This window comes from Anser brachyrhynchus, assembly GCF_964034855.1.
Source record: "Anser brachyrhynchus genome assembly, chromosome: 8".
Taxonomy (NCBI): Eukaryota; Metazoa; Chordata; class Aves; order Anseriformes; family Anatidae; genus Anser; species Anser brachyrhynchus.
Genome location: NC_137702.1, coordinates 13,957,186 through 13,985,099, shown reverse-complemented (window position 1 = coordinate 13,985,099; position 27,914 = coordinate 13,957,186). Strand labels below are relative to the sequence as shown.

Sequence of the window (27,914 nt, the reverse complement as noted above, 5' to 3'; positions counted from 1 at the left end):
CCCAAAATCTCTATTAGAAGACACACTGTGTGCTGTTCGTACCTAAATCTACTTCCCCTTTCTCTAAGAGGAAATGTTGCTATTTACTGTATTGTCTACTACATACAGTCCATTACATGTTGTCATTATACAGTTCTCTATCACATATTGCATATTACATTTTAGCTATTGCCTATTTATATTATGTTGTCTCAGAATCTTTGAGTGTTGGGCTAGGCCGAAGGCCCAGCAGACCACCGCAGTTCACTGCACGGTGCAAGAACAGGTCTCCTGGGACTTAGCACCCTGTCTCTGGCTGGAACTATGGTTCATCAAGAAGTTGGTGGGTATGCACCATCTTAAGGGGTGGGAAAGAACAGAGGCATAAATGTTTTTGAGTACATACAGATCAACTGGCCAAGGGTTCAGATCTGATTCCACACTAAGAGCAGATGTGCAGACAATGTGGAGCTGCCTGAGCTGAAGGCCGGGGAGAACTTTGGGCTACAGCTTCCTGCAACCGTCCTCATCAGGGCAGGCTTTTGGAAGAAGACTGTATTCTCCAAAGACTCTTTGTCATAATTCAGCTTCCCTTTATTGTAATTCTGCACAGAGCAGCCAAGCTACTCACAAGACAGATAAAAAGATATATGTTTGTTCACTTCATCTCATGTCTCTTCTTCCTTTGCTCCATACAATTATTTTGTAACACATGAGGAAAAATGTTTATGTTCTGTCTAATTCAGTCTAAATAAAATGTTAAAAGGTGACAACCTCTTCAAACATTACAGATCATTACTTACAAAACTATATTTAAAAATTGTGAAAACAATTACTTTGACCTTGTGAGCTATGGAAATATTTAAAAAACAAATCTGCTATGCTTTTTTGGCTAATAGTTGTGATTTGCATAGTTGAACCTTGAATGCCGTCATAAATAGCTACAGATCCAGCTTGGCATAATGCCCAGCAATGTTAGGGTGCCAGACAAAAAATCGGGTCAACCACTTACCAAGTAAGTCATTCTGTCTCAACAAGGTGATGCCTAACAAAGAAGCTACAAGGCTGAAGACAGATAACATATTCAGCTGCTGTTCAGAAAGACAAGAACTTTTCATTTATCAGGATAATCTACTACTCGTAATCAGTACACCGAGTGAACTCCCTCTTGTAAAAAAGAGAAAAGCCCATCAATTGTTTTTGCTAATTAAGATGAATATTATTCCTGTGAAATGAACCAAAAAGTTCTGTGTAACCAGAATCCCAAAAGAGATCTATAATCTAAAAGAATAATTGCACAGAGTTTTAATTGAGAGGAAAGTGAGAACTATCTTTTGTCTCCTGTTTTTAGCTGCAGCGGTCCTCTACATATGTTAATAGTTCTTTTATGTTCTCAGTTTATCTAAAACATGATTTTTTATATATCAAAAACAGTTATGGAATTCAAAATTCATGACAAAATGGCTATATATTTAATTAAACGCTACCGCTAAATATTACGTATTTAGGAATAACTTGAGATAACATATAATTTCTTAACATACACAGAGAAAAGTCCATTTTTAGATTAAAATCTACATGTTGTGACTGTTCAAAGTAATGTGCATTTAATCTTTATTCATTAAACACAGATAGAGTAAGAAATTAGAGGTGTTTTTTTTTTTTTCCTTAAACTTGTATTAATTATATTGAACAATTTGTTTTCTTCTGAGACATTTATCTTGTTTTCAGGATTAAAAAAGCCTTGCAATATTGACAGGGAGTAATATGAGGAAGCTCAGTTTCCCATTCCTTAAACAATAGACACCCAACTTTAAAATATATTTATATTTGAATTAACATTTACATAAGGGAAATCCATAATCAGCAGAGTAATGCTACATTCCAAACAAGTCAGGAAAAATTCATTGAGGTGTATATGGTTATACACATAAAAATGAATTTTCCCCAAAGTAATCTATTACTGTCTTTGTTGTAGTAACCCTTAAGGTCCAAGCCTTTTTCCTATTGCCTTCACTTATAGTGTAGATCACACGCTTGGCCTCAAAATAAAAATAATTACAATTTCACTTAGCATGCAAATTTTGAGTTATAAATTACCTCAAATCAGGATACTGGCTGAATACATTTGTTTTCATGAAAAATGAAATGTTATGCCTCTTTTCTGCCCTTCCCCCAAGCCTTCTTCACAAGATCAGCCCCAGGCTAAAATGGTTTTAAGTAGACTAAAGCTGCTGGTAAACACTTACCTTTGACAATATTATTGCCTAATGAACATTGCAGAAAAGGGTGTATGCAGCGCAAGCGTCTGTCTGTGGCTGCAACCTACATAGGATCCTTGTGCCAAGTACCTACTGCTAATAGGCAAACATACACAAAAGAGACAGACCCTTTGATAGTTTAATCCCAAACCCACTTAACTGTCACACAGATAATCTTTTTGATTAAAAATGACTCAAGTTCTTCTTGAATATTTTTATGTTTGTGGATGAAGGAGGTTAAATGCAGTTCTCGTGCCTGTTTGTGTGTGTGTTTTCCTTAGTTCAATGTGACTTTTATTTCGTTTTAATCACATACATGCTCCAAAAGTATCCTTGTGAAATACGGTTAGCAGGCAGGTAAAAATACATCACAGACTTTGCCAAAGCAGACCTCATTGTTACTATCACAGGGCTAGATCTATAGGTTAAAAACAAGTGTTTCAAAACAGCTTCACCTGCAGGTTTTACTTTCCTATTAAAAAGTTTCAAAGAACAACTAACCTGCCTTATTCATTGGAAATCATGTTATCGTTCTTAAGGTTCATCATAAAACTTGTGTTTTGCTATTGGTTTTCTTGAAGACTGGCAACTTTGATACAGTTTATATCAAAGACAACAAAAAAATAAGTCCCTAAATCATATTTAAAATAAAAATATTTTAAATCTATCATTGTTTTATGCTTTTATGCATTAAGGTTTATGAATAATCTGTTTTTTTAAAGGGTCTTGAGTTTCTTTTGGGATTAGATGGAAGATCTTTCAAATGTAACGGTAAGAAGCAGGCACATTTCAAGTCAGAATTTGTGCTCCGATGGGATATTTTTGAGTAATACTTCTTTCCATTTTAACAGTAGTTTCACTTCATGATGGTTTTATGTTGATTTCAGACTACATTTTTATGTAGTGGGAAAGAATTTTTTTTTTTTTTTTTGTAAAGTGAATGCCCAAGACCTGCTGAAAAACATTTCTCCTTAGCAATGTACTCATAGGATTCTGTATAGTTTGCTCAGACATGTTATTTTAGGATGACCTTTACATGTACAGTATGATGAATTTTTCTTTTTATTTGATTGCAAAGATGTTATGATCAAGGGGTAAAATAAATATTGCCTTTTTCAGCCATCAAAAAAAAAAGAGTGACAAATGAAACAATCTTTTTTTTTTTTTTTTTAAGCAACATGATGGCATGCAGAAGAATTGATGTCTCTGAAAAATATGTATTTTTAATTCACAGATACAGCAAGGCCCTAGTGAAACATAAATAAAGATCAATCTTATACAATTCAAATAGTAACACATATTATGGAACTCACTGTTTTGAAGCCTAAAGAAGAGAGGGATTTATATTCTCCACTGATGGAATAAAAATGTATTTAGGTGTATGGGAATCCATACATTATAAGAGATTATACAGAAAAATTAAAAGTTGAGCATTCTGAGGTCAGTAGCATTTTTAAGACAGATGCTAAATCCTGACTTATTTTCTTTTGAAGAATTAGTATAATGTTCTGCAAATCTTTTCTAGGTAGCTTACAGGATTTGAATATTGAAATATTTTCAGTTGTACAAGCCATATAATTATGAAATTGTACAGTACAGTTATTTCTTAAGCAATTTGGCAATCTTAAAATAATTTACCTTATATTCTTTGTTATCAGAAACAGAAATAGCTTTCTGCTTACCATTCTGGAAAAGATGGAATTAATCATTCTGCCATAAAGACCCTAGAAAGCAAAGAAAACGTTATTAGTTATTATACTCTCATCTGCAGGGATTCTAGCTGCCAAACAATGCATCACCATCAAAAAAAATAATATATATATATATATGTTCAAATTATAGATCAATAGTTTAATGTAGTTTTGAATATACATTACATGTACTTAGTAGGTACTGGATTAGAAAAAAAGTACTGGCTATTGTGCATATCTGTATTTAGAACTGCATGCCAGCTGGAATTTATCTGTACAGTGTTCATAAAATATAGACATAGGATCCTGGCATCCAACTAGTGATTGTACTTTAGAAAATAAAACTTTGGGCTGGCTGTTATTCTTATACGGAGTGGGAGAAAACAGGGCAAAGCATGTGCATAAATGGTTATATATATATGTATAGAGAGATAATTGTCAACAATATCTTAAATATTTTCTTCTTAATTAATTTTTAAATAATTTATGATTATTAAACTAATTAATCAATCTTTACATTTTGCTTTAGGAAAATATAAGTTCTGGGCTGTAAGTTTGTAATGATTAGGCTGGAGTACGAAGTCCACCACACACCTCTTCAGCATGCTTTAATTGTGGCTTGGAAATGAAAGAAAGGATACCAGTTAACTCTCTTTTCTTCCTTCCACTCTATTGTCGCTTTCAGTCTGTCTTACACCTGACATAGTAGCTATTCTGCTTTCTTTAGAAAGAAATGAATCACTGCCACCAGCTCCTTAAACTAAAGGCTGAGCAGAGAGTGATCACTTTCCCTCAGTAGCTACGTGGAAAGGATTTTGACTTTTCTAAAACATCTTATGCTATATGTGCCAATTGTACAGTTCAAGAATAAAAAGTTTTCAGGACAATAGGGTAAATTTTGCCATCATCTCTCAACATTACTCCCACTGAAACAGCCAGGGCTAGGTACAGAATCTGCCTTGTGCAGGCTTTTCAGAGGTAAAATAAGGATTTCTTTTTTTTTTTTTTTTATCAAAGGAAGGAAAACTTTTAAAACTGTTTCATAATTCTTAACTATTTTTATTCTTTGAGAAAATTAATTCCTAAAGTAAACATGCAAGGGGGAGAATTAAGGAATTCAATTTAAAACTATGTTTAGAAAATGTTAGTATAACCAACAGACAGAGTCATAAACCACTTTGAAGAAAAAAATGTTGTCATCTAGGTAGGGCTATTAGCTTTAAAGACAGAAACAACAAACTGAGCTAAATGACAGATTGATTCTAGGCTCTCAGCATGACCGCATACAGTGCTGGATGAAATATCGCTATTTACTGGTAAGGGAGTGTCCAGCTAGAGAAGAATTCCCCGGGACAGGAGTTACTTCCGTTCAAGGAGTTTACCTTGGGCAAAAAGGGAGTTTCCACAGTGCTCAGCACTGCAGAAATTCAGGCCCAATCTAGGTTGCAGCACAGCACAAGAAACAGGGAGCCTGGATAAAGCTAATGTAAATTAGAAGAGTCCCCCCCAGGCTGCTCTAATTTACGCGGAGATTCATTGGCCTGTATCCAGCCTTGAATCCCAGCATCCACGGAGAAGCCTTAAAGCCACTTTTGCTCCGTTCTTTGCGGGCTACAGCTTCTTTACTATGTTTTGTGTGAGACTTAGCACAGAATATCTCCCTTACTTCATTTATGAAGCTCAGGAAAATAGGATCTCCCTCAGCCAAAGGAAGAGCATTGCACGTAAGTTTAAAACGAGCCCTTTGGTGATGCCTCTCAGTGGAGCCAAGTTCCCGCAGAGCACTGGGTCTGCGGCCTCCCCAGCCATCCCTGCTCCTCAGCCCTCCCTGCTCGCAGGTGCCCTGTTTGGGTGAGGTAATCATGAATCCACTGCCTGTTCAGGGCTGTTACATAAAAAAATCCATTCATCTCAGCAAAGTAATACTTGCCTTTCCTCTGCACAGCTTGCGAGTCCCCCTGCCACCGAGCCATAATTATTTTTGTCAAAGCTATTTGTAAACCAATAAAATGTCACCGTTTCATAAATGAACAAAAGTTCCCCCTGACTTCAAAAGAAATTATATTCATGGAAGGCTGGATTTTGCCTCTAGATCTAATCTTTAATTATTAAGATTCCACAACATGAGTTACAGCATTGTAAGACACGAACTGGAAACTGTGGTCCTATCCCCTACCTATCAGCCAAGTACGGAAGCCTCCAGACCGATGTTAAAGTTGTTTGGTGCTTTCGCACAAATATTTCCCTGCAGTCTTTGCAGCAATGTTTTTGTCTAAAGTTAAGCATACGCTGTAATGTTCTGCTAAATCGCGGCTTAAATCCTTACATGGATTCAGAGAAGCAAAGCAGCTGGAAGTAAAATAAGTTTAGTATGACAGCTAATGTATGAGTTCTTTTTGGACATAAATCATCTTTAATAACAGGTTATTTGCTTGTGTATAGAAGAGAATTATTATTTTAGAAGAAGTGAGTCAAGGCTTCTCCTAGCTTTTGCTTTCACTGGCTCAAATAAATAACCTGAGTAGATGTGAGTATGACCACCCAATTCTCAAATCTGGTTTGAGAAATGCTAACTAGTTTTTGATTTGCTTTTTCCAAACCCAATTTGTCTATTAATGTTGCAACTACTTTCAGTGTCTCTGGCAGTAGCGTTAGAAATGTCAAAAAAAAAAAACCAACAACAAAAAAAGCCACAACTTAGTTCTGTAGTTCCTGCTTGCTCACTACAGTTTTGGAATCAATAAACAAAATTGCATATTTTTAATCGCTAGCTCCTGAAGAGGGCAGCACGTTCTAGATATTATTGAACTGTAAGCTTTGACATGACAGCCCTGGCTTTACTGTACTACACGCAGAAAAGGGGGGGCTAAAAACATTCTGGATACTTTGTGTAGCCAGTTCCCATGATACAAGAAGTCAGGAAAAGTTCTAGGCTGTTACAGACCAAGGTCAAAACTGTATTTGATTATTAAAGAGAACATTCAAATTAGCTACCTGAAGCAATGTATTTAGAAAGAGATCAACAAAATACCAGCAAGGAGTATTTCTACGAGGAATATGTTTTATCTTTAACACTGTAGATAACTTTTCCTATTGGCAGTGCATTGACTATCAAAACTACTAAAGGGGTTAGATTTAATTATCTCACTTCTTTGCACATTTCATCTCAATTGCTATGGCAACATTCAGTTGCCTCAGCAGCAATGTACACTTTAATCAGATATTTCTTCACTCATTTCTCTGTGCACCACAGCAGTGTAGTCAAATTTACAGCCAAACTCTGATGCATCTGATAACACCTCTTAGGAATTAATGGTTAGGTTTCCCCTGCCCCTCACCCAGAAATATTTCTAGAGAGTTTTGCACCCTGATGACAAAGGCTTTGGGAAATGAAAAGTGTGTACACTTTAAATCTTTTGTACTTCACTGATCCTATGTTGTTTTTCTGCCACCATTCCCCTTTTCACATGGCTTCTACTTATTCAGTAACTTCCCATCAAGCTACAGGCAGGTCTTCTGGTCCCTGCAGGATCTCTGTCGGCTGAGAACAGGAAACACAATAATTGGGCAGACAATATGGTTCCTCCCGTATTCCACCCTGCCCTGAAAAGCTTTCTGTTTGATTACTCAGCCCTGATTAAATGCATCATCAGAGTACATCATAGTTCTGTAAACTTCTTGGCCCAGAAATCAGGAACATAGGCTAAAATAAAAGTAATTAGGAGTGATGAGCAGATACTGGGGACTACATATTGAAATCCAGTCACTAAGAAGAATCAGGAAGCTAAAAGTACATGGGGGTTACTGAATTCCGCTTATGGGAAATCTTGATATTTCTGACACAGAATATCATCTGGTTTGAAAACATGTCACCACCAAGGTAAAGTGGGAACAGAGATAAGTTCCTAATGGTGCCTAGCTTCTATGATGAAAAACACATTAGAAATGCATTAGATGGATTGAATTAGATTGGATTGCAGTCAGACCTACAGGAAAGAATGATAGACATAGAGCATTAAAACATAATTCTGCATATTTTGAAGATTGTCTTTAAAAAGTCAATTAGTTGATTTTGCTTTTTTACATCAGAATAAATATGCTACACTGCTTTTTGTTTCTACTTGCATTTTTCATAGCTTTTTCTCTGTTCGCAAGTAATAAACTCTCACAGCTCATTTTCAAGTAAGGTCTTGGATTACTGCTAGGTAGATACAGTATTGACTTGGGCTGCTGCTGTCCCAGAGAAGTATAATGGAGTCAGTCAGAATCAGAGCCACTGTACATCTTGTCATCATTACAAAGTCTGACCAGTCTCCCTGACCATGCAATATAAAATCACTCTACAGCGTATCTCCTGGTGAGCCATAGCAGCTTTTCTAGAGGTTTCATAGCTCAAGATACTAAAAGAACATATAGCAAAAAAAAAAAAAAAAAGTACCCAGTATACTTTTTATACATGATGAGGGATCTGATCATATATAACACAAAAGCCAATAGTATGTGGGAAGTCTTTTGAGGATCTTGGGAGACTTTTCCAACAGGGTTGCTGAAGCCTAACATTTGTCGTCCCATGTCATAGAATCATGGAATCACAGAATTGTTTGGGTTGGAAGGGACCTTAAATATCCTCTAATTCCAACCCCCTGCCATGGCAGGGTCACCTCCCACCTGGCCAGGCTGCCCAAAGCCCCAACCAGCCTGGCCTTGAACACCTCCAGGAATGGGGCATCCACAGATTCTACAGGCAACCTGTTCCAGAGCCTCACCACCCTCTGAATGAAGAATTTCTTCCTTGTATCTAACCTAAACACTTTTTTTTTTTTTTTTTTTAGGTTAAAGCCCTTACTCCTTGTCTTATCACTACACTCCCTGATAAAGTCCTTCCCAGCTTTCCCGTAGGCCCTGTTTAGGTACTGGTAGGCTGCTATAAGGTCTCCCCAGAGCTTTCTCTTCTGTAAGCTGAACTACCCCAACTCCCTCAGCCTGTCTTTGTGGAAGAGGTGCTCCAGCTTCAGATCATCTTTGTGGCCCTTCTCTGGGACCTCATATGATAGCACTGTTTCCTAATCCATCAGTGAAGCTGCTATATTTTCAGTGTTCTGAACAAGAAACTACAAATTACAGAATCTACAATGCTTTTTCACATCAGTACATTTGAAGATGTACACACAACCCCTTTGAAATCAATGGGTCTGATCATATAAATAAAAACTATTTATTTTTGTACAGCTGGTCCCAGGAGTTTAAAATAGGTATTTTCTTGTAGAATTGTATATATAATATAAGCTTTATATGCAACTACATAAGTTTTAATAATGTTCCCAAATTATATTTATGCCATAGAGAATGCAAAGATCATTTAAAGTTCAGAGTTTGCAATTCTGTACTAAAATTCAAATAAATAATAAAAAAAACTTATACTTAAAAAATCCAATATCCATGCATAGCTAAAGATCACAAAATATTTGTTGTGACTTGTTCCACTCAGAGAATTCATTTAAAAGTTGATTCATGTAACATGGGAAGAGCTATGATGATTTCTACCAGCTGGGAATCTGGTGCATAGTCTTTATAATAATAATAATTTTATAGTGCTGTAATTATCTATGCCATATACAACTGGGAATCTACGCCAAACAATATATTCCTTGTTTGAAAAGTTTATAAACTGGGGACTTTTGTAAAAGATATTGCAAAACCCCCACGGAACTGTGCCTGGTCATTAGGAGATGCTTTTTGGACGGTGTGTGATTTTACTGCAGTACAGAAGAGAGGAAACATTTGACATAGGTTCAAAGACTGTATGAAGAAAGATGCACAGAACAGAAATGATCTGAAAATGTGGGAAAGGGCAGTTATTATTTGTTCCTCTCTGCACATTCCTGTTTAGTTAATTTTATGCATTTACAAGATAAAAGTTTAATACAAGTTTAAGGCTCGTACATTTGGGATTATTCATGTAAATTTCCTGTTATATATTCCAGTTCTGCATCATATTTTCCTGCCTTTTTTTTTGTTTTTTAGTTTTGTCTAGAACTGTATGAAAGAACTACCCAGAAGAGTATAAAAAAGTTATATATACAAAAAAGCTGACTTGTTAAAGTACTCTAAACTTTATGAAGCAATTTACCTGGTTGTGTTTATTTGTAATAACCAGAAGTAAAACATTTTCAAACCAATTTTGTTGGTGGGGTGTGCTTTCTGTACGGCATAATAGAGTGTAATATAATGCAATCTCTAGGCATGCCATACTGTTCTATACAGGGGGGATGCAGTTCTGACCATGATTTTATCAGCAGTTTACAAATCTTTGCCATGGGTCAACTTTATTTTTCAGTAATAGTTTGTCTCCTTCTTTGCTCCTTCATTCCTTCTCCAAGTAGGTGTTTCCTTAGCCTCTGTTCTAACCTGGCCCCTTCCTTCATTCTGAGAATAACAAACTACATTTTCTGTAAGCTCCAAAGTCTCTCTTCAGAGACCCAGCAGGGCTCCCTTTCCCTCTGGCACCAGGAGAGTTCCTGGCATCCTCCTACTGTCTGGTACCACCCCGCTCGCTGCAGGCACCTCTCCAGGAGCTGCTGGACTCCAGGTATCCATCCCAGCGCCTCTTCCTGATCCACCAAATTAGACATTTTCTTGGGAGAACATTTTCTTGGACAACTCTTTGTAGCCTAAATGTCCTGCCTTAAGTAGAGGACATGGAGCCCAGCACTAGTGGCAGCTCTATTCTTCATATGGTTGCCAAAGAACTGAGAAATTTGCATGACAGAGAGACAGGGTGGCATGACAGGAAAATTTTAAAACTGAGTAAAATTCTCCATAGTTCTTATTTATTTATATATTTATTTTTATTCCACTTCCAGGTGTTCAACACATTTGCTTCTCTCTCTCCCCAGGGTGGAGAGTCACTGCTCCGTATATTGCTTGGAGCAACTTCTGCTCAGCTCTCCAGTCTCATAGTCTCAACTTTACAAGTTTAGAGAAACTTTGTATAAAGTCTTGTCAATACAGAGTTCATTTTCTTTAATTTAGGCAAGTAACCTTTTTTTTTTTTTTTTTCATCTTAAGCAAGCTGAGTAGTGGAATTACTACAGGGGAGGAGGCACTGCTCAGATTTTATGTTACACACACACATATACATATATGTACATGCAGAATTTATGTATGCTTTTACTGTAGCACTAATACTCCCTGAAGGTATTATTATGTTGTTAGACAAATTAAAACTAAACAGGAGGTAAAAGTGCACATGAACTAAAAACTGTTAAAAAAATGCCTCCAGGCAAGACAAAAATAAACAGCAGGAATTTATCCAGCCCTGCATGTCTAGGAGTTCCTCTGGGCCTACTGACTGCTCCCAGTTCTGCTGCAGGAAATGCAGTTTTGAAAATATTCGTGAAGGTGTTGTGACTTTTGAGCAAGATGACATGCACGACTTTTTGTCAACCTTTAAGATAAAAATGGAGGGAATTTCTCATTAAGCTTCAAGACTGAGTGGAGAGGTATGATGGGAATTCATAAAAGAAGAGCCCAGTAACAGTAAGTTAAAGTTCTACCTAGGCTGGAAGCATAATGGAAAGTATATTTGCTGACAAGCACAGCTAGTAACATGAAAGACCCAGCTAGAATTAATTGGTGGGCTACGTGAGATCAACTTTGAGAACTTCACTAAAAAACTCCTGATGGAGTATTTCTAAAATTAAATACAAAGAGGACATTTTAATTGTGAAGTCCCATAAAGAATATCTGAGATGACTGAAGTGCAGAATTTGGCTTGGCCAAAGTCTACATATTGAGATCAAAGACTCAATCATAAAAAACATTAATAGTATTAGTTACTATTATTATAGCATGTGTTAACTAAACACTAAATTTGTGTTTGGAAATCACACTTTATGCAGGTGTAAATGGATGCACTCATCAGATGTGAAGGTGAACAAACTGAATAGATCATTCATCTCTGCTAATAAAAATTGTAGGTTTACTACTTCCCTTCACTCAAACCTCAACACAATGTATGTCATAGTGAAAGAATTTGCTGTGTAAATCATTATGTGTTTTACACTGAGAACGAAAAATGAGATGGCTCGATATCCCAGTCACATAATGAAATAAGGAACTGCAATTTAACCAGATAATTCAGTTATTTTCATGACAGTGTTACCCAACTGTTATCACTACCACAGTGCATCTTTGTTGACTTAGAGGCAATAAAAAAACAAAGACTATTTGGACCTGGAGATGGGGATATGAAGGTATGGTAGGAAGGAAGATTAAGAATGTAATTTTATCTCATTTTTACAATGCTGTAATCCCAATGGTACTACTGGAAGTACTCCCAATTTGCACCAGGCCAAAAAAAAACATCTCTTCCTCTGATTTTATGTACTTGGAAACTGTATCTTACTAACGGCTATATTTATAGTCCAACTGCTATATAATGAAAGGAAATTCAGTGAAAATGAAAACAAAAGAAATATTAATGCACGAATCAGAATAATATAACAAATAGGGAAGTGGCTTTCTCCTGGTGAAAACGGAAATTAATCTCCTCTTCTGCTTTGAGCACTTTGGCTCTAAGCTCAAGCCTTATAATCAGTGCATCATGCATACTAAATGCAAATAGCTCAGATTCATAATTTTTTTTGTTATGTCAAACTAAACAATTTGTATATGTGAGACTATTTTTCCTTTCAGAATAGAGCTCTGTGAAACAAATCGAACCTTACATTAAACAACAACCTCAGAGACATTTGCCTTTACAGGGCACTTCTCTGCTCAGAAGTGCCAATGTGAAATGTACTGTTTTTGTTCAACAGATCTGCTCTTTGGACTAAATCCAGATTCCAAGTTATTGGGAGAGACTTTTACTTCTGGATCAGGCCCCTTGTGTATATTCACATACATGTATGATTACTTTAGTGGAAAAAAGTGTTTTTATTCCCACTTCTGATGGAGTGAACTGAATTCACTTTTGGCATTACTTACTGTATCAACAATGAGAGTTATGCAGCCTCAGTACATTTAAATTGTTCTGTACTAAAACTGAACTATCTCAATGAAGGGTAGCAGAAAAACTGCTTTGGTTTACCAGGGAACATCTTTAGTAATAACAGGATACATAAGATAAAAGGAATCCAGCTTGGCCTTTTGAAGCTCATGTGACTTTTTCACGTTTTGCAGTTAAAAGCTGTAAAATATATTTTTATTAGCGAACTGAGAAAATTAGATAAATCCTCTGAGACTTAAAACATGTCGAAACCTCTTCTGCCATTCTCACAAAGTCACTTTTCATGATGCAATTGCACTAAAATAGTTCCTTTTGTGAAAGAATTCAATTGTTTAATTATTTTTGCCGATGAGTAGAACATATTTAACAAAACTCACTTGCACCCTTTTAACACATTCATATAATAAACACTCGGCTTGTACTATATCCTTATTGCTTTCTTTGGCAAAACTTGACATATACTGTGGGATCATATTTTGTTTATTACAATGCATTACATTTGTGGAAAGAATATCAAAGGTAAGGTTCATGTGCACATGCACACATATGTATTATGTCTGAGACTGCCAAAGGAGCATGGAGAACGTAGACCCCCACCCCTGACTGAAATTCCACAGAAGGCAGGCTTCTGTGGCAATCCCAGACTATGCTCAGAAGAAAGTTTTGTTGCATTTATTCAGGTATACACCTTAAAGCAAAACTTCAGTGTGATCAAGTACTGCACACACAGTAATGAGCTTTGCAATTTCCTGAATAGCTTTTATGAGGAGGGCTTGTGCCTCCGTCTTTCTCCTCCCTTTGCTGCTTATGTCCTGCTTTCTGCCTTCCACTCCCTCCTTCTTTAAGCCTTCACAGCAACCTGATGGACTTAGCAGGAACTGGGGTCATCGTGATGATCAACGACTTGGGCTGTTGAGCATTCAGCCATTGATCACACTGAATAGATTCATATATCTTAGGCATGCCATCACAAGCAGCTGCTTCTACTTAGCTTGCCAGCTTTCTGTCACTTCGAGGATTCAATGAGGTTCAGAGGCAGTGTGAGAAGGTTATATAATTCTGTCAAGAGATCATGTCTTTGATTTTTTTTTCATCTCCTAGACCTACACGTCTACCCTTTGGGGGTCTATTGCAGACTGAGAACTTCCAATATATTACATACCATAACACAGCAGTATAAAGAGTGCCATATAAAATATATAAACGCCCTTCCTTTGAACAGAATAGCAGGAGCCTTTGCTCCTTTCTTTTATGAAAGAACATTACATAATGCTGAAGAGAAACCACAGCTGTATTCATGTGTGCATGCACATGCTTTGCTTGTAATCTGAAACACATTCCCATAAACTGTCAGGTATTAACACATCTAGGGTTCCTTCTCTCTCTTATATTTAAATATTCTGCACCCAACCTGTATGAGTAAAAAGTAACTTTAATCACTTGGATAAAATATTCTCAGTGCAACAACTTTACTGAGAAAAATATATATATTTTAAAAGGACACTGGGAACTTGAATACCACTTTCTCATCTAGAAACTTGTCGTGCAGTGTAGCAGAAAAAGATGAAAGACCTTTTTTCACTCGATTTTTCCCCTGTTTACGTAGCACAGGTAGTTTGTGCTCTGACATACACAGAAGTACAAAGCTGCCACAATTTCAGATGTTACTGCTTCCCAGCTGTCTGTCCTGCCCCTCCACTGGAAGATCGCAATCCCAATGCCAGTCTAGGAGATTAGGGCAAAGACTCTCAATTAGCAGGCGATGTGATGGAGGTGGTTAACATACAGGCACATGCTTCTCTCTCTTGTCTCTGTAGGTTGACAGTAATTTCCAGCAGAACTGTAAGATGGACAGCTGTAAGCATGAATATCCGAAATCATGGCAGCGACATCTGGCAGAGCTTGTCTGTCAAGGACCCATGACAGAAAGGGTGGTTGGCACTGCAGGCTCTGCAGGCAGGGGTCTGCTGGAAAGACATGCTGGAAAGATCAGACCTAAAAAACCTCGCCAGACAGGAGGCAGCAGGCAACGAATGAAAATAAGCACGGTGCTCCAGACCAGGACAAAGCCCTGTTCTAGTGAAGTCCTGTTTCAAAGTTTTAAAATAACGCCAAGAGGATTCACAGGCCTCAGGCAGGCTGTATGCACTGGGCTGAGCTCCTGTTAGAGAAAAAGATGTATGCAGGGGAATATGAAAGTGTTCAGGATTAATTATTGTGACTATGATAGTAATGTTCCCTGGTCTTCCAAACGATGGTTCTAAACATGCACAGAGGGAAGAAAAAAAAAAAAAGGAAAAGAAAAAAAAAGTGGACATTTTATAGGAATTAAAAAAACCCTCCAACATTCAAAAAGATTGTCTTTTTTAAATTGGTCATCTTGAAAAAATCCAAATTGACAGTGTCCCTTTTAATGATACACTTCAAAGCTTTATGAAATCTCCTTGTCAAATGAGGCTACTACTTTAACACATATTCAAAGAGGTGTATGCAGCTTGAAAATGGATTAAACAGCCAGGAAAAGAGGTCATTTTCTGCTATTCAACTGCAGTTCCAGGGCTTTAATGAATCTGGAGAATTTAACAATAAACAAGGTACATAAATTAAGTTGATTTACTATGCAATCTGCTACTTAAAAAACAATGAAATAAAGACTTAGGGCTTCCTATTCTACCGCCTTGCCATTTTTACACTTTATCATAATAATAATAAATAAAAAAAAGAAAATAAAGTGATATCAGTATCACAGGATTTCATATTAGCTTTTCACATAAACCAGGCACAAGCTATTAGGGATAGGCTTCCTCCATATTTTAAAAAATCAGTTAAAAAAGAAAGAAATGTTCAAAGCTGATCTATACAGGTTGGGATTTTTGGTGTCTGTCTTGGCTGTCTGGATGCATTAGCTCTATTCCTGAGAAGCTGGGATCTTGTACAGCCCACTTGAATTCACATTAGAAGATAAAAAATTAAAATAGAAAGTTGTGGGAGTGGTGTTTTTAACCAGAGTAATTTTAATTGAAATTAAAACAAATGCAAACACATCTCTCCATGTTAGGTTTGGTATAACCCATTTCAAAACAAAATCCATCACTCGGACTAAAACTAAGGTGACATTGTCACTTTAAATCACAACTCTGTATTTCAGCAATTGGCATCTCATGAAGTGGTTGTGCCACTTGCAAAATATTCAAGGACATTATTAAACAACATCTACAACTTTACTAATGTTATTTAAAAGAAAAATCAGGTTTTTCATCTCTCTAATTTCTTTCCCTCTTCAAATACTGTTATTAACATTCTTTTTCATACATCCTCCTTCCTCCTTTTCTTTCAATTTTAATTATTTTTTCTTTCTAAATTAATCCTTTGTTTGAACTGTTACTTTTGAGAGAGAAGAAAAGTACAAGGAACAGCTGAATGTTTGCCAGTTTGCTTTGGGTCCTTTCATGCTCTTTCTCTGAGGTCAGATCCTACAAGGTGCTGAGCATCAGGCAACTCACTAAACACTAAGGGTGCTGAGAGTATCTTGCAAGAGCCTAGCATATTGCAGGATCGTGCCTTGCACAGCAAGTTCTCCAAGTGATGACTATTTATGTTTCGCTGAATAGACTTAGCATAAATTTTAACATCTCTGATATGATTGCCTTTTTTTTTTTTTTAATGGGCAAAGAAGAGGTATTTTCCATGACCGTATCACTCAGCACTTCGAGAATTAAGTGTATAGCAAGCCACCCAAAATGTCTGGCAAAGAACCAGATGTCATAGTTACAAATGCACACAAAAAATGGAATACATTAAAGGTAATTACAAGGTATGTAAGCTTTTCAGTGTTGAGAAAGCATCTAGATCATTGTAAGTCCTGTCAGTCAAATAATAATTCATAACAAACTTACACACAATCATCAAGAAAGTATGGAATCAAAGCATGCATGACCCCCAAAGTACTACACATGTTGTACTGTTCAGCTGGATTTTTTATGTTGCAAGTGCAGCATTAAGGAATATTATATATACATGTAATAATTAAAATAGCAATTTCAATTGCTTTAAAGGGTCTTTTGAATTAAAAACAGTAATGTTAACCTGAATTACTTAACACTTTTCAGTCTGTTATAAAGACAGTATACATATTTGCTATTTCTCCACTTTCCTCAGAGAATCATCAATGTTTTCTTTAGCAGATGAAGTAAATACTTAGCCACTGAGCCTGCAGTTGGACCTGAGTAGCTCTTGGATCATTCAAACGCAGGAAGACCATGGTTTGGGGGTCAGGACTAGAATATAGGTAGCGAGTGCTTGTTCCTGAGATACCTGTTGTTTTAAGGCTAAAGATGCCAGTGTTAGGTCATTTGGTGGCACAACCAAAGATGTAGGAAACTGTGTCTCTGTAATTAATACTGAGCCAAAGGCAGCAACCAAATTATGAGATGAAAAATCCCAGTCCCAGTCCTTGCTCTTCTGTTACGTTCAGAGCTCTGTGCCCGCCAGTTCAGTGGGAACTGGGCAGGCCACCCAGCTGGGCAGGCCCAGGGCAGGCCTAGGGCAGGCCCAGGGGAGGCCCTGGGGAGGCCCCGGGGAGGCCCGGCCGCCCTGGATGCCAGCTGCCCTCACAGGCAAGGCTGCGAGGACAGCTCTCTCTACCACAGAGCTGTTGTGACACCATGCAGGACAGAAACTCATGTAGCTCACAGTTAACCCGAGTTAACTTTATCAAATGCATATTGAAATCTTTGTGGCTAAAAGCTGTACACATTTTCTTCTCGATAAAAGAAAATTGTGTTTATGGCTATGTGCACACAGACACATCCATCCCACTGACAGCATCACCCATGGTTATATTATTTATTTATTTTTTTTTGCTTCAAATGTGGACAGTGTGATTATACCCAATACAGCTATACATGTCAATATAGTACTATAATTTATGTTTACATATAATGTCCTAGTTATATTATAACTTCTTACAATACAGAACCTTTTATTTTGAAAGATGCCAAGCATTTAAAAATGAAAATCTCACCCTCTTTTTGAAATCTGAGTCAAACAGCCCCTCCTGACGACAGAAGAAACAATTCAAAAACATATTGCAGAAACTGTGTGTATGGGCATGATGAAAAGTTGAGAAATTTGTATATGAAATGTGGTTTGAGATGTGGTCTGTGTGATACATAAAAGGCTCTGCCAACTATTTGCTAATTCCATGTGAAAATCTCAAGCAAGCAAAAGATTGTTACTGACCTAACTTCAGCAATGTCCATTCACTGCACCCAGCAGGTACACAGCAGGGCCCACCGACCAGAAAAAGTGCTGTAAAGCTCACCCTGACTGCCAGTAATCAACTGGGAAGTTTCCAGGGAGTTCTTGGTAAATGTTGCCTCAAAGATAGATTCCCACAAATATTTCCCAGTAGTTTGCTGAGCAATAATTTGTTTAGAAAATGCTAGCAGTACTTTTCCATTCAAGAATAAATATAACTCTTATCCAATTACAGCATGACTTTGCATCAGCTCCATCCTTTCATGATTCCTTACAAAAAAAACCCCAACATTCATTAACCCTATGTATCTCAAAAAATTCCTATTAAAATGTAGCCTTTCAAGGCTGAGAAATTGCAAGTATTTACTCTGAATATACACAAGCTAAACAGTTAAGAAATACTAGATTGGGAAGAAAAAAAAGAGAAAAAAAGGTTTTTGTGAAAACATCTTACCTCTAAAGAAAAAATTTTTGAACTGGTTTACTCAATTTATATCAGAAAACAGCAAACAAAATACTTAAACCTTCAGAACTCATTCTATTTTAGCCATTTAGAGCTGTTTTTCCTAATCATACTCTTTTTGTTTCTGTTTCATTGCTTTTTTATCTGCCTTTTTCTCAAACATAGACATATAATCAGGAGATGGACTTGATGATCCCTTGTGGATCCCTTCCAAATCAGGATATTCTACAATTCTATTCTATACATGCTTATATACATGCTCTATGCATGCTCTTTAAGTTTCCTATTTTTTTACTATCTTTTATCACATCTCTTACTTTTTTTACTTTTTTTTTTTGGACACCATTTCTACTGTTGGTGCTTTGCATACTTTGCCCTTTAAGTAGGTTAGTCTTAAGGATTATATTTCCCCTTTATCATTTATAGAAAAATATGAAGAAAATTATATTTCTAACTATAAAACTTCTTCATGTCTTACTGTGTCCACAGACTTATTTTTTCATATTTTCATTCATTGGTCTACCAATGAAAGACTGTCAGACTTACATAGCATTAACCTCCTTCTTAGTGCTCTTCTTTCTTTCTGCTTCTTTCTGCTACCTCAGGAGATACAAAGCATGTGAACTGCTTTGTTTATAAAGGTACAACCCAGGTTAAGGACTGATCTATTTTGGTTTAGCTTTATAACTTGTTTTTAATCAGTTAAAGCAAAATTGAAAACAGACACTTGGAGATCAAGCAAAAACATCAAAAAAGGGATTAGAAAACATATTTGTACAACAAAAAACCCTTACTTTTAAAATGAAAATATTTAATTTCTGAACAGACATCCTTAATAATAAATAACAATGTCTGTCTTCCTAGGATATTCTACATGTAGATCACAAAGCACAATTAACTGAAGAAGTCAGTTATTGAAATTTCACACAGAAATGGCACCACAGAAAGGTTAAATGGTGCTCGGCCATCAAGTCAGGTACAAAACCCACAGCTACCACCCTGCTGCTCTGTCTGCTTGTTAGCACCATCTCCTTCATGTTTTTTTTTTCTTCAGGAAAATGGCTGAGAATAATGAGTGAGACAGGAGATAAGAGGAGATCTAGACCACATTCTAAAATGAATATCCAATAGGCATCCTAAAGGTTTCTCTAATTCATAGTCAAACTGGATGAATACGGTAGCTTAGTATGGGGCTCAATTGGATGCATATGGAAGCTGAATGGAAGAAACCCCGTAATTATATCTGACTTCTACAATTAAGTGCTTATCTAAACTTTGTTTGGACTGTTCCACAGAACAAGACAATCTAGCAACTTTGCAGATATAGCTAAATTAAGATTCTTGGCTGGGTTCTTAGAACAAAAGTTTACATTAAACCTTGTTACAAAGCGTATCTGCTTAAAGTCATAAAATAACTGTCAAGACTGAGACGATGCTGTGTGAACTGCAGATTAGGATAATATCACTGATAGTTTCAATGCTTTAATGATTTCCGAAAGTTCAGTGGAATTCTTAATAAATTTGTTGTGTTCTTTTGGCTTGTTTCTTATTGTTGGGTATTTTAGCTGTTCTCCATAATGAGAATACTGCAGTTTTAGGCTCCTCACTGTTCTCCCTACACCCCTTTTCCTTTCCCCAAACTGACATAACACAGGTTCTATCAGAAAGAAAAGGTTGTGGTGAAATTTTTGATCCTTACTATCTTTTAGTAGTCATTCAGCACCAGCATGTATCTACACATCAGCTAAATTTTTCTTTTATAGTGTACATTTCATACATTAGATGGTCACCTCTGCTAGAAAGACATCAGATTAGTTTGTTCTACAGACAGTTCACAGTGTAGTTCTCTTTCTGAATAACTTTCTAATAAGTAAATGAATGTACTGGTTTCCACTGATTGAAAGTGCCTCCATCAGGGTACAAAGGCAGACTAAGAAGCCTTTCATATTTCATCTGTTCTCAGGTCATTGAATTGATTCTTTATATAACACTGAATAGACTTCAAGATTCTGTAATTAACATCCAGGGTACTACTAGTACATGATCTTAGCACTCTCTATATTATGAAAGTGATTACTTCTTTTTTCTTGTGACACTGCTTTTGCTAGCTGTTCCAAAGGCTTACCAAAAACTGGGTAATTCTGCCCTTGGTGCTCTAAAAGTGCTGTATCAGTGGAATTATTTTCCTTTAGACATCAGACTCAATGAAAACACTTACTTTTAAATGGCAAACTAAAATGCTGATTTTTAAATTGGCTCACAATTTAAAAGCCCAGATGTTATTTTCATTGCCTTATTGCTTTTGTAAGGAACTCCAGGATTTCTAAGAAGTTGCCAGGTTTACATGGGGATGTCTTTTTTAATAATTGTAGTTACCATTATATGTCTGAAAAATATATGAAGTGTTTCAAAATAACATTCATAAAACTTTGAGACTAAATGACACTAATGATGAGAGTACCTCAGAAGGTATAATTTAACAATACACGAAATAGGGAAAGCACAACATAAAATTCCCATATCAACTCAGGTTCTGAAAAAACCTGTATTGGAGCCAAGATAGTCTTATCTTAACCTCCAGGAAATCAAATCCCAAACACTCGAAAATATTAAATACAGGGGATCTAGCTACTAGCTAGCTAGTACTACATTAGCTACTTCTTTAGGTGTTCAGACCAGAATTCTAGGGCACTGAACTAGCATTTTTGATAGGGATCTCACATTAAATTGACCTTTCCTGGTGAAAAGATGCATTACGTGTAACCAGCTGCTAAGCCTGCCCTGCCCTGCCGTGTGTCCCAAGGCTATGGAGGTGTGATATGCTGTTTTCTTTCTTGTCTGGAGCAGTTTTCCCAGCCCATGTAATTCAGACACATATTAGCAGCAGTGGGAGAGGCCACGTGGTTAAGTGGGGAGCAGGAAGGACTAAGAGCACCCTGACTTTAATCTAGACTGAGACACTGGAGGCATGTGTGACTTTGAGGAACTGCTTGGCTTCCTTAAAACATCAGACAGTTCTCTGGGCTAGAGAAGAGGCCCTGTTCTGAATACCATGGCTGTACCATCCATGTCAAGCATTACATGCAAATAACAGAAGAAACATATTTTTTTTTCTTTTTTTGAATAAAATGCTTCTCAGGAACACTGATAATGCGGCAGCCAGGTTGGGAAACACAGCTAATTATGCTCTGTAGATACAAAAGCAATGACAGATCCCTTCTTTCTTGAACATACATACATTTCCTGAACATACAGGTCTGTCATGCAGCGAGTGTGTTCGTACTCCTGCAGGAGAAGGTAAAACCTGATGATTGTTTACCATAGTCAGACAGGAAAGGTTGCCTATCCACCAGTGATTGAGCCCCAGCAGCACTGGCCTTTTGAACAGAAAGAGCCTGAGTAGATATTTATAAACGAAGCAGCATTCTGGTCCTTGAGGGAAGCACACCCTTAAGCTGAAACATGGGGAGGATGCTGCTGAACACCTTGCCTCCTAAGAGCCTCTTCTCAGGGGGTAAAGTGGTGCAGGGTAAACAAAAGGGTATATAATGTAACACATTTCTATAAAAATGTGATAAAACATATTTTGATACCAACAAAAGCACAATCAAAGGTTCAGATAAACTTACTGCATTAATTATATTCTACTTGTGTGGTGAAGAATACATTTAAATCCTGGATTTTTTTTTAAGAAAATACTTCAGAGACATCAGAGAAATAGATGTTTGTTCATTTTTGATCTTTGTAAAGTTGAGCTATTTTTGGAAAGACAATTGTTAAAAACATTAATGTTCTTGGATGGAGCAGCACAGTTTACTGTAATTGCTACTGGAGTCTGCCTGGTAATTGACTGTCAATATTTTCACATGAGACACCCAGCAAAAAATGTGCTCTTTAGCCTGTACGAGACCAAAAAAATACAGAGAATTCAAGTGGGGAACTGGAAGGTAACTTCCATTGTTTCATTTACAGTGGAAACCACTGCAGTTACAGAACTAGCACACTGGCTGTGTCCCTGTATTCTCCAAAAATAAAGTTCGCTTTGGACTCAAGTCCTTCGGCAATAAAAAAAATCTTCTCTTACCAGCCGTACAAAGAAAGGAAGTGACATCACTCTGAAAATAAATATAGAAATGGGTTTTCTGGAAATATTTATACTTTGCTCATGGATAAGATGCTGAATGTACAGCCAAGCAGAGCCCACTGCTCAGCTTGTATCACTTGAAAAGGGGAAAGTTTTTAAACTTGCAAAGATTCTCACTCCAGGGTTTTTTTTTTTCTTTTAAAATAACTGACTCTTGACACAACCTTGTCTATTTCAAAGGCCAAACATTTCCCTCACTCCCAAGTGCTCTGTGAGCCTTAGGGATATATTGTCCCTGGCAAAAATGAGATAGCAATATCCTGGGAACGGGTGATTTCCATCAGGGACAAGGAAATCACTCCAAACCACATTTCATTCTGGTTACAGCATTTTAATGAGATTTGCAAGCCCATCTGAGACAGTCTCAAGAAACATTCAGCACCAAACCCTCAGCCAGAGAGAGTCCTGAAAGTTATTTTAACGACTCAGCAGAGGATGGATCCTAGGACTCCAGCTTTGTTGTGATATTTCTTACATTATAATTAGTATTGACTAATTAAGGGGTGACTAAGTATTGACCTTCTAATTAATTTTGAAAGAACCGGGTGACTGGAAATACCTTCCAACATTTGAGGAGCTGCTTCTTAATTGTTTCCTGGAAAACAGCTTTCAAGAATCTTTTTCAATAACTTCCAAAACCCTTCATGATATGGATTTCAACTTAATCAAGAGAGCTACTCTTATTCTAATGAGCATATAACATCCTATGAGAATACAAGCAAGTATTTATATGGGAAATAATAAAATCATAGCTAGCAATGTAACTCTTAATGTGCAATGAGTGTATATGTGTGAATGCAAACAAAGGCACCATCATATATCTCTCCATGATCATTTCTCAGTCACTAATAGTTTATTTGCAGACAGTGTTGCATGGATCCAAATATTGCATTGCCTTGACTTAGAATGAAAAAGCAACTCACTGAGAACAGGCTCTGTGACACCAGAAGAATAAAATAATAAAGGGTCTGAAATGACTGTTAAAGAAATAAATGGTTAAGAAGCAAAACTTTAAAGGAAAAGATTATTTTAATTTCCTCAGAAATGAACTGTGATTCAGATTGTGCTGTTTTTTTTTCTTTTTTTTCTTTTTCAGTTTACACATTTTGAATTAATGTAGCATGAATTATGTTGCATGAAACAATGACAATACGTGAATTCTGCTCATGGAAATTATTCATCCATCAGCCACTGTCAGGTACATTCATTAAGTTCTGCACTATAAGTTCAAATAGCTTGTACGTGAATAATGCTAGTCCTGAAAATGAAAAAAAAAAAAGATTAACAGAAAAAAAAAGAAGAGATAAGGAAACTTTGGGATCCTTCTGTACTGACTTTTCTTTGACCCAGGAAAGAACAATGAATGTTTGCTTTCCCTTGGAGGGGGTGCCGGCAAGGCTACACAAACAAAGGAGCAGGAGTTCAGCTGGTGCAAATTAGGACAGTTGCATTGGCTTAATGGAACTGCATCCTTTCCACTAGCTAACAATTTGGACACAAATATTAAAGGTTGCCCTGTTATATTTTTCTCAGTACAAGGATCAATTATGAATCCTTCCACAAATCTTCAAACACAGCTTTTCCCAAGCAATAATTTTACAGATCTAAGTCTGATTTTCTGTAGACCTTTTTCTGAATGCCCCAAAATATTTGATTCCTCTCATACCTGTGCATTTCTGCAGTTGCTTCCATGTTATTTTGTTGATTCTCTAGTTTTGCAGAAAAAAATAAAAAATTGGCAGTCCTTTCCATTCCTTCTCAGTTCACCAGCACTGTGCACTCATCAGTAATGTTCAAGGGGGCCTGGCTATGCACTGCCGTATGCTTCATTCATTCCTTCTCCCAGAAAAACTAACTAGTATGTCAGAAAATGAGCAAAGGCCAAGGCTGTATTTACCTCAGTAAACAGGCTATACTCTATTCTTAACTCCTTTCAAATGCAGAAACAAATTCTGTCCACATCCACGCATTTTAAAAAATAAAGGTAGATCATAAACAGAAAGGCATTCAACAAATTTTACTGCAGATATATCTGCAGATATATCTTCTATAAAGGTCTGAACTGAAGTGTTACATTTGTCTGGAAACAGAATTATTATTTTTAAACAGCAAGAGAAAGCTTGTAATACTATGTCATTCTCATCAGTGCTATTAGCGCGGAGTAAACTCTGCCCTTGTAAATCCATTGATGTCAGAGGTTTCTGATCTCTTTCTAAATGAGTGTAGAGTTTGGCATAGTGTCTACATGGGCAGAATCAAAGTGTACAGTTCTTGGACACTGCGATTGCCTTCCCTATTAGAAATTCCAGTGGTTTCTAACGCTATTACTTGGCAAATGCATTTTGGATGAGAGCCAAAGGACTGCTCTGCTATTGGTCTTGGAAAGGCTGGTCCTCCAGTAGAAATCAATAGAGCCCAGTAAAAACAAAGGAAACCAAATGAAGATTTCTGGTAGTGACTGTATGACTTCTCAGTTTACACGTGTGCTGCCAGAGTAGCTTGTCTTTGCAGTTTGATGACAGTTAAATTGAACACCCCTTTTAGCAGGATTTAACAACAACAACAAAATCCCCAAACCTTCTGAGAAGAAATGTAAAAGAGAATAGAAAAAATTAACCAAAAGATTGCTGCAAGGAAAAGGAAACAGAGAAGCAGAACTGGGAGAGTAAGCTGACCAGGAAGGTGAGAAGGCTCTGGTGGCTGGGCATTGGCACTGACAGAGGATCCTACAGAATAAAATAGGAGACTGAAGTACTACAAAACTTTGTTTTCAGGAGAACGAAAGAGCATAGGTTCCTTAAAGTTAATTTGAAAAAAGCATTTTTTTCTGAGGCAGGGACAGCTGGCTGGCTTTTGTTAATAAAGCGAGAGCTGATCCAGGAAGAATGCCCTAGCAGTATGTGTATCTTTATGTGCATCCTTTTTGCAAGGTTCACTATTACATTTATTTCTTGGTGTTTTGCTGAAGTTCAGAAAATGGCTGCCAGCCTAAACTGTGAACTGCTTTAAATCACTTCTATCCAGGTGATGATGAATGCTCTTTAGATTTTATCTGTAAAGTGGAAAAAATAAACAAGAATACATTACTCAAACCCTAAGATTTTTTAGAAGCTGAAATTCATCTAAAGGAACACTTGAGTCCTGTCTACCACCCACTGAAGTGATTAGGAATTTCAGCTAAATAAAGAATGAAGGTGAGTCTGAAATGCCCATGTAATCAACCTTCACAAAAAATCTAATACAAAGTTAAAACTCTTTTGAGATAAGTGCAAACATGAGAGCCCTGAAATAACACTGAAAGAAATGAAGGAGACTTTTTAAAATTCCCAACTTGTGCTTTCCTCAAAGTGTAATTCAAAGCTGATCAAAAGTATTAAATCCTTTTTTATGCAAAGGGTTAATAACAAAATTCAAATAGTGGTGTGGTGTCCCATGGATACTCAATAATGAAAATTTAAATGCACATTTCTTTAAGCCTTTTGTGTCCTTTTTCTAGATAATTGGTTTTTTGCCTAATTTTTTAGGCTATTTAATAACACCTCCTGCTAGACATCTCATGTAAACTCAGCAAGAAGAGGCATCCTGAGTAATAGAAAAGACTTCCGCTCATTTTAAAGCTCAAATTCATACTTTTCTTAACAAAGGAGATCCCCACTGTTAGAGTTTGGCAACTGCCAGGCCAACTGCATTGGGGAAGATTGGATTAGGAGGGGCAGCTGACTGTGTGGTGAAGTCTCCTCTCTCTGGCAGGAGTTTTATGTAAATTCCATGACAATTCATGCTTTTTGGAGATAATGAAATGGATACAAAACACTCCAAGGTTTCCAAGTCAGCAAAATAATGAACAGGAGCATTCAGAAAGCTGATTTAATACATTTTTAACATTTGGACCCTTGTTTGAATATTATTGGCACTTGTGCAATGTATCACATGGAACTTGCTTCTAATACCACTGTCTAAAACCCATAGCTTTTCAGGTTATTAGTGATGTGTGAACATCAGCTATCAAGAGTTTTTCACAGTTTAAGCTCTAATAAGCTGTATCATTTTCCATGTGTTTGCCTGAAGGCAACTTTCACCAAAGATTCAGCCAAATATTTTTGGAAAAAAAAGAGTATTTTCAACTCAGCAGCTTTAAACGACTGTCTGTGAATATGTCATAGTGATTGTTATCAATGAGCTTCAAATGAGAAGAGTCTGGGGTCAAGAGGAGCCATTACCATGATCTCTGCTCTGATCTCCTGCATAACATACAGAATTTCGCTTGTTAGTAATTGCTCAGATCACAGTGAAACCTGGATGAATACCATGATATTTCCAACACAGAACATAATACACATGTACTATTAAGAGCTATGAGAGACCTTTGGGTACTTCTCTTCTACGGTGTGTGTGTTAATTTTAGTATTTATCTATTATTAGCGATAGTCAAGATCACAGTGCTCAGCAGAGATACCTATTTAGCAGCAACATTCAAGGCAAAACTGTACTGCTAGTATTGATAGTGCTCTGTCTGTATATATGACTTCTCTATTGATATAGATTCATTTTGTAGGGTGAAAGGGAAAATATTCAATTTTAGGAGCTGAAAGACAGAAACTATTGGCAATTATCCAAACTGCATGTGTAGAAAGGTTAGCAAGGGCCAGAAACTATACAACACTGGGGTCACTTATGTCTTGGTTTGAGTAAGTTTTCTTTCATAGAAGCATCTATTTATTTAAATAAAACCAATCTCAAAAAATATTCACAATAAAATTTCTCTTCAACATATGCAATCAACATAAAAACCAACGAGTGTTCCAAAAATCTTTCAGAAAAGGAGTCGACAAAGATCTGAACCACAACAGAATGTGTATGAGGTGAGCATCTAGCTATTAAGGTTCATTATGATGATCGATGAGGTTGAAAGGTGAATTTATGAATTAAAATTTACAAGTTCTGCTGTTTAATGAAAAACATTGAGAAGCTGAAGAAAGTAAAATCTGAGAAACAGCTATTCTTATTGTTTAGACCACAAGATCACACTGGTCATATTGTATCATTTAAGAGTAAATGTAGTAGGCTTTTCTGAAACAAACAAAAGCAGAAACAAGTTATAAACGAA

The 27,914-nt window shown here is 36.7% G+C and overlaps 1 protein-coding gene across 2 annotated transcripts in view; it reads right to left on the bottom strand.

The window, feature by feature from the left end:
• ADGRL2 (adhesion G protein-coupled receptor L2) overlaps positions 1-27,914 on the bottom strand; it is a 388,404-nt gene that overhangs the window by 174,184 nt on the left and 186,306 nt on the right. For both annotated transcript variants that reach the window (XM_080602769.1, XM_080602762.1), the window contains exon 3: positions 3,923-3,964. The gene's annotated coding sequence lies outside the window, so the exon portion shown is untranslated. The remainder of the gene's footprint in view (positions 1-3,922; positions 3,965-27,914) is intronic.